The sequence below is a fragment of the Spermophilus citellus genome (assembly GCF_964194105.1).
Source record: "Spermophilus citellus genome assembly, chromosome: X".
NCBI classification, from domain to species: domain Eukaryota; kingdom Metazoa; phylum Chordata; class Mammalia; order Rodentia; family Sciuridae; genus Spermophilus; species Spermophilus citellus.
The window spans coordinates 3,475,969-3,490,278 of record NC_138190.1 but is presented as its reverse complement, the minus strand read 5'-3'; the positions used below and the strand labels follow the sequence as shown (position 1 = coordinate 3,490,278).

Here is a 14,310-nt window from a genome sequence, read left to right as displayed (position 1 = left end):
CTTCTGGCTAAGTTGCCCAGGCTGGCCTCAGACTTGCCATCCTCCTGCCTCAGCCTCCCGAGTAGCTGGGTTCACGGGGGTGCACCCCTGCATCTGGTATGAACGTCATCCTTAAGAACGGACAGCAGACACCACCCAACTCGGGAACCCACGGTCGGGACTTATCCATGGGCCTCAAATATTTTCTCAGTCTCACCTTCTTCTCTCCAAACCTCACGCTGCAAACCACCAGCAAATGTGACTTTATGGATAATAACACTGACAGTAAGAACAAAAAGTGATCCCTTCTACCATCCATGAGTCCGGGCCTTGACCAGCGTCTGGCAGGACACTGCAGTGGTGCATGCAGTTAGATACCCCAAGTGTCAATCAAGCCTTCCGTGAGTAACAAAGTATCAGTCCTGGGTGGTCAATCGTAACGAATACTACCTCGTGCAATAGTAACAAAGATGACATAGTAACTAGGTCAAGGTGCAACTTGTCCCATAGAGGGCCACAGGATATATATGAAAATTCTGTACTTTCTATTTATTGATTTATTTGGGTTCCTTAGGATTGAACCCAGGGACACCCCACCCCTGAGCCCCGTCCCCAGCCCTATTTTGCATTTCATTTAGAGACAGGGTCTCCCTGAGTTGCTTAGGGCCTCGCTTTGGCGGAGGCTGGCTTTGAACTCGCGATCCTCCTGCCTCAGCCTCCCTAGCCGCTGGGACGACAGGCGAGCGCCGCTCTGCCTGACTCTACTTTCTTTTCAATTTTTTTTTTTTTAGGCAAACCTAAAACGGCTCAAGTATAATTTTAATTCAAATGCACCTGGGGCTCCTAGCCTTCCTTATTCACCGGCTCAAAGTGTGTGTGTGTGTGTGTGTGTGTGTGTGTGTGTGCAGAAGCCACCTGACCTAGGCTGTGTGCGCAGGGCTGGGGTGACATAGAGTTGCAGGGGCAGAGCTTAAATTTGGAGCTGGACTCCTAACTGCTTTTCTTTGTTGAAGCCAGCCGCCTTCTGTGTCTAGTCACCCGCCCTGGGCTACAAACCTACACCTCCGTGTATGTGTATATATGCACGTACACGCGTGCAGTCTCCTTCCAACCAATCCCCCTCGGTCCTTCTGCACGCGAATGCCCCTTGCCGAATATTTCCTCCAAATTCCACTCTTTTCCCAATGACCACGATGACATACTTAATGTGTCCCCATTCTTCTTCTCTGCCCAGAGCCATGACTCTGCCCTATCATTTCCATCTCCACCCGGGGCCCGGGATGAATGCATACGCAGCTGCTGAGGCCATCGCGGGGTGACCTGGTGACCGCGGAGGGTGGGGCCATCTGCTGAGAAATTGTCTGAGTCCCCATTTCCTCTCAGCCCGTGATTTTCCCCAAAGACGCACTCTCTGGACCTTGAGCTCTGCAGGTTTTATGCCAGCATCTCATCTATAGAGCCCAGAGCCCATTAACCATTTAATTTTCCATCAGATGGATCCTATCCAAGGTCTCACCTCTTTCTCGCCTCGACATTCTGAACGGAAAGTCTCCCCTGGGAACAAATTGGGCCGCACGATTCTCTCTTTCTATCCTTTTTTTCCCTCCCCCTCAGAGCGATGCTTCGCCGCCAGAGGTCTGCAAATATTATTCTTTTTTCCAGGAAGGTTCTTGAGATCTAATGATACCAATTTATATAGGATGATCGCTGTGAATGACCGACCGCGGGCTGCCGGGGAGCCTCTAAACGGAATGTTTTATTTCCAAAGCCTTCTCTCTCGTTGCTCCCGGAATGAAGCAAATACAGAAAATGAGCCATTTCGAGAGCACTTTGGGGCTTAACTCGAGGCTCAGGAACCAGCTTACTGTTAAAGCCCGGGCTTTCCGGACCCAATACCTCGCCACGCTAAAGAGGAAACAAACGTGGACCTGCGGGAACGTGGCGGTGTCTCCGTCGTGAGCGGACACAGGTTGCAGAGGAAGGCTGGGTGCTGGAGAGCTCTCTCTCGCGGCTTTGACACTCTCGCAAAGCCACCGCTCAGAGGTCGCAGGAGGCTACTCCCTGCAGGAGAGAGAAGGGGTTTCAAGGTGCAGGTGGGATTGCAGGTGGCCTGTGAGCAAGATGCCATCAGCCCAGGTGCTGGAGTTCTCGCTTCTGATGGACGCTCCTGATGGAAACCCAGGCCCCCAGCTCCACCCTCGAGATGGGAGATGCAGCACCTAAGAGCAGCTGCTCCTCTTGGTAGCGAAGCAGTCGTTGGAGACTTGCCCCGAGCAGTGCATACGGCGCTCCGTGCTGATAGACGAGAGGCAGGGTAATCGCAGCCCGGGTGCTGGTTCCCAGTCTCCGTGTGCAATGATAAACGCTTGGCGTGGTCCCGCGGAGGAGGACCTAACAGCCGTAACTGGAAGCTCTCCTGTAGCATGAATCTGCCGTCCCCGGCTCCAGGGAGGCCATCTTTTCTTAGCTCACGAAGGGTCAGAAGCGTCACCAACATCCCATCCATCAGGGGACAGCTGTCGCCGCCCAGAGACAGATGGTGACCGGTGAGAAGCCATGTCCGCGTTTAATGCAGGGGAACTCGGTGTCCTATTTCCCCCCCCAAATAAATGGCCAAGGGTTTGCAGAACCACAGCCCCGATCTTGTCCCTTCATCGGAGGCTCAAGGGGCCGACAGAGGGGCCATCTGCACGTTGGGTCATTTATCTACAGGATAAAAATCAAGTTCCAAAGCTTCCAAAAGGCCAACTGATTCATGAAAATGCTCCATAAACTTTCCCCATTAGCGGAAGGCAGATAGAAACCACCCCGAGAAGCCATGGCACCTCAGTGGGAATGGTGGTTACAAACAGCAGCCAATTCTGGGGACAATGTGGGACCAAAGGACCTGCCAGACGCTGTTGTAGGGACTGCGAACTCGCAGAGCCACGATGGAGAAGACAAAGGACGTTCCTCCAAATATTAAAAGCACATCTACCACGTGATCCGGCTCTCCCGCTCCGGGGTAGGAAGACCAAAGAAAGGAAGTGATGGTACCAAGAAATACCCGCACGTTCACGTTTACTGTGACATCATTCATAGGAAGCAGAGATGGAGTCAGCCCAGGTGTCCATCAAAAACGAACGCAAAGAAGATGTGCACGATTCTGCATCATACTCCAAAGAAGGGTAAAGAATAAATCCTGCCATTTGCATGAAAATGGGAGGAACCAGAAGGCGTTATGTTCAGTGAAATAGCCACACACCCAGAGAGACGCCATCTGCATGCTCTCTCCCATACGGGGAAGCTAAGAGTCCGAATGGCCTCACTTTACTCAAGTAAGCAAAGGTGACATTCGAGGACAGACGAGACGAAGGTCGCCTTTCAATCTGCTTGGCTCATTCCCGAATCGTCAAGACGAAGTCCTGAGAACCCAGACTCCGCAGTGAATTTCCGTAATACACCAGCGTCCCTCAAATTTTAACAGCTGATCTGTCTCCTGGGGACCAGGCTAAAATGAGACCCAAGGAACCCTCTTTGGGGGCAGGGTACTGGGGATTGAACTCAGGAGCACTCGACCCCTGAGCCCCCGTCCCCAGCCCTAGTTTGCATTTTATTTAGAGACGGGGTCTCACCGAGTTGCTCAGGGCCTCGCTGTTGCTGAGGCTGGCTTTGAACTCGCGATCCTCCTGCCTCAGCCTCCCAAGCCACGGGGATACCAGGTGTGGGCCACCGCCCCTGGCCCAAGGACCACCCTTTGACAAGGAAATATGTAGGCAGTGCCAACACTTTGTGGATCTCAAACACAACACCACTAACGGCAGCTTCCGCAAACGGATAATACGCATATAATTAATAATTCATGTACTCAGGATGACCAGGGAAACTCAGATGGAGAGGGGGCCATCCTCTACAGGGACCCTTTCTGCGCTGGGCTGGGATTTCTCAGTTGGGTGAGTTCCATCCTAGGCACGTGCACATGGGTTCCTGGAACTCATCCATTGGTGTCACACCTGGTGGTGACGATAATGTAGTGACATGTCCTCCGTTAGACCCAGCTGGGCCTCCTCCCGGCCTCTTGTGCTTGCTCTGCTCTGGGATACTGTGATGGCTCTCCTGCACCATCTTCTTGGCTCAACAATAACTGGTGTTTGAGTCTAGGGTGCTGTGTTTTGGGAAATAGACGGCACAGCTCGGGATAGCTCCCTTTCTCGCAGAGAACAGCAGTGTTTTTATGCATAGATGAGCAAAGACACGTGGAACAAGATGGTAGAATCCACTCCTTGGAAAGAGACACACGTGTCTGGGAGCATTTGTTGGACTCTGTTTTCTTGCACAAAACAAGGGTTGGGTGAGCCGGGCACAGCGGCGCACGCCTGTCACCCCAGCGACTCTGGAGGCTGAGGCAGGAGGATCGTGAGTTCCAAGCCAGCCTCCACCAAAGGGAGGCCCTCAGCAACTCAGGGAGACCCTGTCTCTAAATAAAATGCAAAATAGGGCTGGGGACGGGGCTCAGGGGTCCAGTACCCCTGAGTTCAATCCCTGATACCCCCAAACAAACAATGGATGGCCACCAGCTTATCTTATCTTGCCATGGGAGGTGACCCAGGCTGCCTCAAGTTGATGAGGTTGACCAGGTAGGTAGATGCTCATGGGATCGTGTCTAGGACCAAAGCCAATGAAGCTCAGGAAATGGATCAGACGGTGTCAGTCACCTTTCCGACGCTATAACAAGAAACCTCCTGCAGACTCCCCACAGCGCCAGGCTGGGGACCACACCTTGAGCGTGGGGGTCTCACAAAACATCCAAGATCCAAACGAGAGCAACCCTGAACTTCTGCAGCCGCAGTCAACTGCAAACGCAGCCGTCACCCTCCTCTGTGGGCCGGAAGGTGGGGTAGACACAGAAGCAGGAAGAGCAGACAATTTCCAGGGCCCACAAACTCCGGCCGGGATGCCCAGCCCTTCAGGGTTCTCCGTCTTCACAATGCCCTGCACGCCGTCCACCCTCCCTTCTGCTGCAGGACTGGATTTTTGCACAGGAGTTGACCATATCGAAAGCCAAAGAGGGAAAATAGAAGAGGGCGCTTCTCTTTGGTGACCCCTGGGACATCAATCATAGAGCCGTCCCCTCCTGTCCACTCCAATTACGACCAAATGCGCTGACTGATCCAGTCTACACTTCCTTTCAGACACCCTCCTCACTGAAGGCCACAAGGGCAGCTCAGGGCATGAGCTCAGTCCCCCAGACACACCGACGTCAGCCGTGGTCTACAGGAGACCCCCCAACATCCACATCTGTAGCTTAGCAGTATGGAGGCTTAGATAAGAGCTGCCCCCCAAAAGCTCACGTGTCAGACCATGCAAGAAGGCTCAGAGGTGAAATGATCACATTATGAGAGTTGCGACCTCATCAGTGGATTAATCCACTTGGATGGACTCACTGGGTGGTGACTGCAGCAGGTGGGGTGTGGCTGGAGGAGGGGGTCCCTGGGCTGTGCCTTGGGGGTCTCTGTCCTGTCCCTGGTGAGCAGAGCTCTCTCTGCTCCCTGGTGCCCTGTCCTGAGCTGCTCTCCTCCTCCAGGCCCTGCCGCCATCTTGTTCTGCTCCCCTTGGGCCAGAGCCATGGAGTCAGCCCACCACGGACTGAGCCTTGGAAACCATGAGCCCATATAAACGGTCCAGAGGTGGAATGAGTGGGTTGTGAGAGGTGTAGACTCATAGTGGATTAATCCACTTGGATGGACTCACAGGGTGTAGACTAATAAGTGGATTAATCCACTTGGATGGACTCACTGGGTGGTGACTGCAGCAGGTGGGTGTGGCTGGAGGAGGGGGTCCCTGGGCTGTGCCTTTGGGGTCTCTGTCCTGTCCCTGGTGAGCAGAGCTCTCTCTGCTCCCTGGTGCAACCTAATAGTGGATTAATCCAGTTGGATGGACTCACTGGGTGTAGACTAATAAGTGGATTAATCCACTTGGATGGACTCACTGGGTGTAGACTAATAAGTGGATTAATCCACTTGGATGGACTCACTGGGTGGTGGCTGCAGCAGGTGGGGTGTGGCTGGAGGAGGGGGTCCCTGGGCTGTGCCTTTGGGGTCTCTGTCCTGTCCCTGGTGAGCAGAGCTCTCTCTGCTCCCTGGTGCCCTGTCCTGAGCTGCTCTCCTCCTCCAGGCCCTGCCGCCATCTTGTTCTGCTCCCCTTGGGCCAGAGCCATGGAGTCGGCCACCAGGGACTGAACTCAGGGAGACCCTGTCTCTAAATAAAATGCAAAATAGGGCTGGGGATGGGGCTCAGTGTTCAGTGCCCCTGAATTCAAATTCTTGGTACCCAAGAAAAAAGTGCTCCATGAGAAATGTTTAAATACCTGGCTAGAACCTACCAGTGCTTTTACATTTGGGCTCTCATTTGCCAATAAATGTTTCTTGTTGTGGTTGAGCTGGTGGCTGCTTCGGCCCCTGGGATCATCAACATGAATTCATCAGGCACCTTGGTTCCTTGACAATTTATTCCTGATACTTTGCTGATGGAAATGTTTTACCAAAGGGGCCTCGGTGATGCTTATTGATTTTAACTCGCGATGGCCCTTTGGGGTAAAAGAGCATGAGCCCCAGGCTTCAGAACAGGACATTAAGCCTTGGCTGTTGAAAACTGGTAACGCTGTTACAGAGTGGGTGAGAGGTTAATCATTGATAAGCTGAATTAATCGAGGGGACCCGAATCAATAGGCTACACAAGGAATTTCCAACGAAGGTCTGCAGCCCAAAGTTCATCAGGTTCAGCAGCCCTGCCTGCGTTCTGCCACCGTGACTTACGACCGTCTTCCTGATGCCCCAACTAGGTGCTGCTTAAATCTCTAGGTTGCAAATTCTCCTCCTCCAGGAAGGTATTTTGCCACAAATGCAGATTTACTAGACATTGCAATAGAAAATGAAGACAGAGAGACCAAAAAAAACATATGTATATGTACATGCATGTATATATATTCTATATGCATGCACAAATATAAAGATATATAGTCATATATGATATATAGTCATGTATCTTATATAGATAGATAGATATAGATATATATAATACAAAGGGTGCTGAACAGCTTTGGGGGAGACAAGGGGGGAGGCATTTGTGGCTTGTATTCCTTGCATTTTGGTGCCTGAAGATCATGCAAATCCACATTTGCACGCACACGGGTGTGTTTTGTTGCATGGGTTTTATAGCACGGATATGTATCCACATCTCCACACCGCAACATGCCTTCCCAGAGTCTCCCAAAACCAAGTTAAGTCATCAACGTGCAGCCACCTAAATTCCACTAAATTACGGGGGGGAGGGGGGATGCACCTGCTGCTGGTGATCTTAAATAAATGAGATTTTGCGTGAATACGGTGAGCACCCGGGTAATTCCGGAAACAGCGGAGGCTCGCAATGTTTTGATTTTGTGCCTCAATGGCATCGTGGATACTCAATGAACGAGATCCTTTTTGCATTGACAGAGTGTTTTATGGTGCTCTGTGCTACTTGATAACCTGCCTTGATGTTTTCTCTACTTCTTGGCAGGAAATATAAATGACTTTACAGAATCCTGTTGTAAAGACATTTTCCTTTCCCAAGGATTATGTCCCCAAGTGAATGGCAGAGCTTTGAAAGTCATTGTTGGGTGGTGCACACCTGTCATCCCAGTGTCTCGGGAGGCTGAGGCAGGAGGATCGCCAGGTCAAAGCCAGCCTCAGCCAAAGGGAGGCCGTAAGCAACTCAGTGAGACCCTGTCTCTAAGTAAAATATCAAATAGGACTGGGGATGGGACTCAGAGGTCGAGTGCCCCTGAGTTCAATCCCTGGAACTCCCTCAATAAAGGTCACTGGTGGCTCACAGTGTGGCTCCTGCTGCCATATTGAAATTGTTCCCCAAGAAGGGGAGCCCAGAAATTGCCCGAGGACCCAGATTCCTGGCTCCCAGCAGACCCTGTGAGCAATCCCCCCAATTCCCACTCCAACAAGCTTGGGGAAGTGGCTCTTTCGGACCATAGGTGAAGAGTCTTGCCCCAAAACTATTTCAGACCCTACGCCATGGATTTCCTTCTCGTGGTTACAAAGAAGGTCCCAAGACTCAGACACACGTGAAGTTGGGCTCCAAGGAACCTGTAGCCATTCGGGTCCCATTCACTCCAAAACATTAAAAATACACACACACACACACACACACACACACACACACACGCTTAGAGGAGAAAGACAAGGACAGAATCCTTCAACGCCGGGAGGAAATGAAAGTCCTGTGAACAATCGTAGTGTATCCGTGGCATTTCTCAACACCTTACCCAGCAAGAGACACGAGGTTACAAACTTACTTTACAGATAAGGAAATGGAGACCCACCAAGATAAGGAACCTGGCCACATCTGTCTAGCCGGTCCCCCTGAATGTCAGCCCCATGAAGGCATGGTCAGGCTTGACCAAGGACATTTATCATACACATATGTCTATAAATACCATGAAAAGACAAAAGAATGTGGCAGAATATTTGTGACACCCAAATAAAATAGTAATGTCCTTAATATGTAAACAGCCCATACAAGTCAATAAGAAAAAAACACACCTATAATCCAATTTTTAAAAAATGCTCAACAAATATGAATAGAAAATTCTCGGAAGAAGAAATGAAATCATGCATGAAAACATACAGCACCTCAGCAAGAGGAAAGGAAAATTTAAACAATGAAATTGTGGTGGTCACCTGACAAATAAAATAGATTGATAATATCTAGGGTTGTGGGAGGATGAACGAATCAGCATTAACATAGATTCGCAGTGAGTACTGTATTGTCATAGTGGGGAAAAAGGGATATCCTATTTTAGGCAAGATTGAATAAAATTAGAATTTTTAATGCTTTCTGATATAGCATTTTAATTTGGCTGGATTTTCATTTCCAAATAGTTCCCACAAGTTCACTCAGCTTTACAGAATAGAATATTCACTGCAGCACTGGTAGAAATAGGAATCTGCTGATGTTCCTCATGTAGGGATACTTAAATAAATTGTAGTCTAAGAGGAAAACTCAAAATATTGAAATGAAAAATGCTCAAATATATCTTTGAGTGAAAAAAAAAACAGACAACGGTAAAGCATCCTGCAGAAGTTATGTTAAATGTTGTTAAAAACAGATGTCAGGTCTTAATTTTGGGGGTGGGGGGTAGGTGGGTAATGGGGATTGAACTCAGGGGCACTCACCCACTGAGCCCCCTCCCCAGCCCTATTTTGTATTTTATTTAGGGACAGGGCCACAGTGAGTTGCTTAGAGCCTCACTTTGGCGGAGGCCGGCTTGGATCCAGCAATCCTCCTATCTCAGCCTCCCGAGCAGATGGGACCACAGGCGTGTGCCACTGTGCCCAGAGGATCTTAGCTATTTCTGCGTCGTGTTGGTCATACCTCTTCAGGCAATGACAACACAACGACTCGGGTCCTGTTGCTCACTGGGTCCTTCTGCAGCCTGGGGACGCAGAAACAAACAGGGTTGGCTGCATATTTAAAGTGCACCTTGTGGGCGGAAAGAAGGACGAGAGGGGAAGGAACGGAAAATTCCGGAAAGGTCCGCGGGACTGATCTGTTCCTGACGCAATCCCCCCGGGAGGACGGGGGCTTCAGGGAGTGAGTGGAACCGCTTCCCAAAGGATCACAAGGTTCTGTTTCTCTTTGTGGTTTAATTCGTCTTTAAAAAAACACAAGAAAAATTTCTGATCTCTTTAGGAACCATTGTTACAGGGCATGTGTGATTTAAAAAAAAAAAATGTTGCTCTTTTTCATTGATCATTTGAGCACTTTTTTTCTAGAATTCACAATACTCAAAGTTAGAAAATATACTGTGAACCGATAAAAAAATGGGTACAACCCATGCATCTTCATGCTACTCGGCTTTTTATCATTTGTTTCGTAGGAATTCCTTCTGAATCTTGGGGACTTTGAATTTTATATCAATGTAACACGTATTTTTGTCTTTTTTTTTAAACTAGACTATTATTGATCCTTTCTCCTGATGTCAAGAAATTTTAAACTTCATGTGCTCACGTCTATTGATTTTCGCTTTGATTTATTCATTCCGTGGTTTTTATGCACAGAAAGACTAACGCAACCATTAATCAGGTAAATATGCCCCGATACGTTTTCTGCATTAGTCTCGCCGTCCAAACTCAATCGGCAGGAAAGGTTTCCTAGGATCAACGAGGAAGAGACACAGAGCCCAGAGGACGGGCGGGGCCGGGGAGAAGCCCAGCACACCATCAGACGCTGTTTTCGTGCTTGGGGTGAGGTTCATGGTCTTCTAGACGCCAGTTCACTATAAAACTAACCCCCTTGATCTTAAGCATCACGACTGTATCCCTTATCCCTCCTCTGGATCATTTTCCTCCTCCTCATCTCTTATTCGTTGTCAATGTTTTCTTCACCACCACCACCATCACCATCACCACCATCAGCATCAGCATCACCATGACCATCATCATTACCACCATCACCACCATCATCACCACCACCATCACCATCACCACCATCACCAACACCATCATCACTACCACCACCACCAACACCATCATCACCACCATCATCACCATCACCATCACCATCACTATCATCACCATCACCATCAACACCTCCATCATCACCATCACTATCACCATCACCATCACCATCATCACCATCACCACCATCACCACCATCATCACCATCACCATCACCATCACCATCACCATCACCATCAACACCTCCATCATCACCATCACCATCACCACCATCACCATCAACACCTCCATCATCACCACCACCATCATCACTATCACCACCATCATCACTACCACCATCACCACCACCACCACCACCATCACCATCACCATCATCACCATCACCATCACCATCACCATCACTATCATCACCACCATCATCGTGACCATCATCACCACCATCATCTCCATCAACACTAGTGCCACCATCATTATGAACAACATCCCCACCATCACCGTCACCATCACTATCATCACCACCATCATCGTGACCATCATCACCACCATCATCTCCATCAACACTAGTGCCACCATCATTATGAACAACATCCCCACCATCACCATCACCAACATTATCATCACCACCATCATCGTGACCATCATCACCACCATCATCTCCATCAACACTAGTGCCACCATCATTATGAACAACATCCCCACCATCACCATCACCAACATTATCATCACCACCATCATCGTGACCATCATCACCACCATCATCTCCATCAACACTAGTGCCACATCATTATGAACAACATCCCCACCATCACCATCACCAACATTATCATCACCACCATCATCGTGACCATCATCACCACCATCATCTCCATCAACACTAGTGCCACCATCATTATGAACAACATCCCCACCATCACCGTCACCAACATTATCATCACCACCATCATCGTGACCATCATCACCACCATCATCTCCATCAACACTAGTGCCACCATCATTATGAACAACATCCCCACCATCACCGTCACCAACATTATCATCACCACCATCATCGTGACCATCATCACCACCATCATCTCCATCAACACTAGTGCCACCATCATTATGAACAACATCCCCACCATCACCATCACCAACATTATCATCACCACCATCATCGTGACCATCATCACTACCATCATCTCCATCAACACTAGTGCCACCATCATTATGAACAACATCCCCACCATCACCATCACCAACATTATCATCACCACCATCATCGTGACCATCATCACCACCATCATCTCCATCAACACTAGTGCCACCATCATTATGAACAACATCCCCACCATCACCGTCACCAACATTATCATCACCACCATCATCGTGACCATCATCACCACCATCATCTCCATCAATACTAGTGCCACCATCATTATGAACAACATCCCCACCATCACCGTCACCAACATTATCATCACCACCATCATCGTGACCATCATCACCACCATCATCTCCATCAACACTAGTGCCACCATCATTATGAACAACATCCCCACCATCACCATCACCAACATTATCATCACCACCATCATCGTGACCATCATCACCACCATCATCTCCATCAACACTAGTGCCACCATCATTATGAACAACATCCCCACCATCACCGTCACCAACATTATCATCACCACCATCATCGTGACCATCATCACCACCATCATCTCCATCAACACTAGTGCCACCATCATTATGAACAACATCCCCACCATCACCGTCACCAACATTATCATCACCACCATAATCGTGACCATCATCACCACCATCATCTCCATCAACACTAGTGCCACCATCATTATGAACAACATCCCCACCATCACCATCACCAACATTATCATCACCACCATCATCGTGACCATCATCACCACCATCATCTCCATCAACACTAGTGCCACCATCATTATGAACAACATCCCCACCATCACCATCACCAACATTATCATCACCACCATCATCGTGACCATCATCACCACCATCATCTCCATCAACACTAGTGCCACCATCATTATGAACAACATCCCCACCATCACCATCACCAACATTATCATCACCACCATCATCGTGACCATCATCACCACCATCATCTCCATCAACACTAGTGCCACCATCATTATGAACAACATCCCCACCATCACCATCACCAACATTATCATCACCACCATCATCGTGACCATCATCACCACCATCATCTCCATCAACACTAGTGCCACCATCATTATGAACAACATCCCCACCATCACCATCACCAACATTATCATCACCACCATCATCGTGACCATCATCACCACCATCATCTCCATCAACACTAGTGCCACCATCATTATGAACAACATCCCCACCATCACCGTCACCAACATTATCATCACCACCATCATCGTGACCATCATCACCATCATCATCTCCATCAACACTAGTGCCACCATCATTATGAACAACATCCCCACCATCACCATCACCAACATTATCATCACCACCATCATCGTGAACAACATCACCACCATCATCTCCATCAACACTAGTGCCACCATCATTATGAACAACATCCCCACCATCACCGTCACCAACATTATCATCACCACCATCATCGTGACCATCATCACCACCATCATCTCCATCAACACTAGTGCCACCATCATTATGAACAACATCCCCACCATCACCGTCACCAACATTATCATCACCACCATCATCGTGACCATCATCACCACCATCATCTCCATCAACACTAGTGCCACCATCATTATGAACAACATCCCCACCATCACCGTCACCAACATTATCATCACCACCATCATCGTGACCATCATCACCACCATCATCTCCATCAACACTAGTGCCACCATCATTATGAACAACATCCCCACCATCACCATCATCAACATTATCATCACCACCATCATCGTGACCATCATCACCACCATCATCTCCATCAATACTAGTGCCACCATCATTATGAACAACATCCCCACCATCACCGTCACCAACATTATCATCACCACCATCATCGTGACCATCATCACCACCATCATCTCCATCAATACTAGTGCCACCATCATTATGAACAACATCCCCACCATCACCATCACCAACATTATCATCACCACCATCATCGTGACCATCATCACCACCATCATCTCCATCAACACTAGTGCCACCATCATTATGAACAACATCCCCACCATCACCGTCACCAACATTATCATCACCACCATCATCGTGACCATCATCACCACCATCATCTCCATCAACACTAGCGCCACCATCATTATGAACAACATCCCCACCATCACCGTCACCAACATTATCATCACCACCATCATCGTGACCATCATCACCACCATCATCTCCATCAACACTAGTGCCACCATCATTATGAACAACATCCCCACCATCACCATCACCAACATTATCATCACCACCATCATCGTGACCATCATCACCACCATCATCTCCATCAACACTAGTGCCACCATCATTATGAACAACATCCCCACCATCACCGTCACCAACATTATCATCACCACCATCATCGTGACCATCATCACCACCATCATCTCCATCAACACTAGTGCCACCATCATTATGAACAACATCCCCACCATCACCATCACCAACATTATCATCACCACCATCATCGTGACCATCATCACCACCATCATCTCCATCAACACTAGTGCCACCATCATTATGAACAACATCCCCACCATCACCATCACCAACATTATCATCACCACCATCATCGTGACCATCATCACCACCATCATCTCCATCAATACTAGTGCCACCATCATTATGAACAACA

General features: G+C 48.8%; 1 protein-coding gene across 1 annotated transcript in view; it reads right to left on the bottom strand.

Annotated features, from left to right (window-relative positions):
• Window positions 1-14,310, bottom strand: part of STS (steroid sulfatase) — a 61,828-nt gene that overhangs the window by 22,001 nt on the left and 25,517 nt on the right. The window lies entirely within an intron of this gene.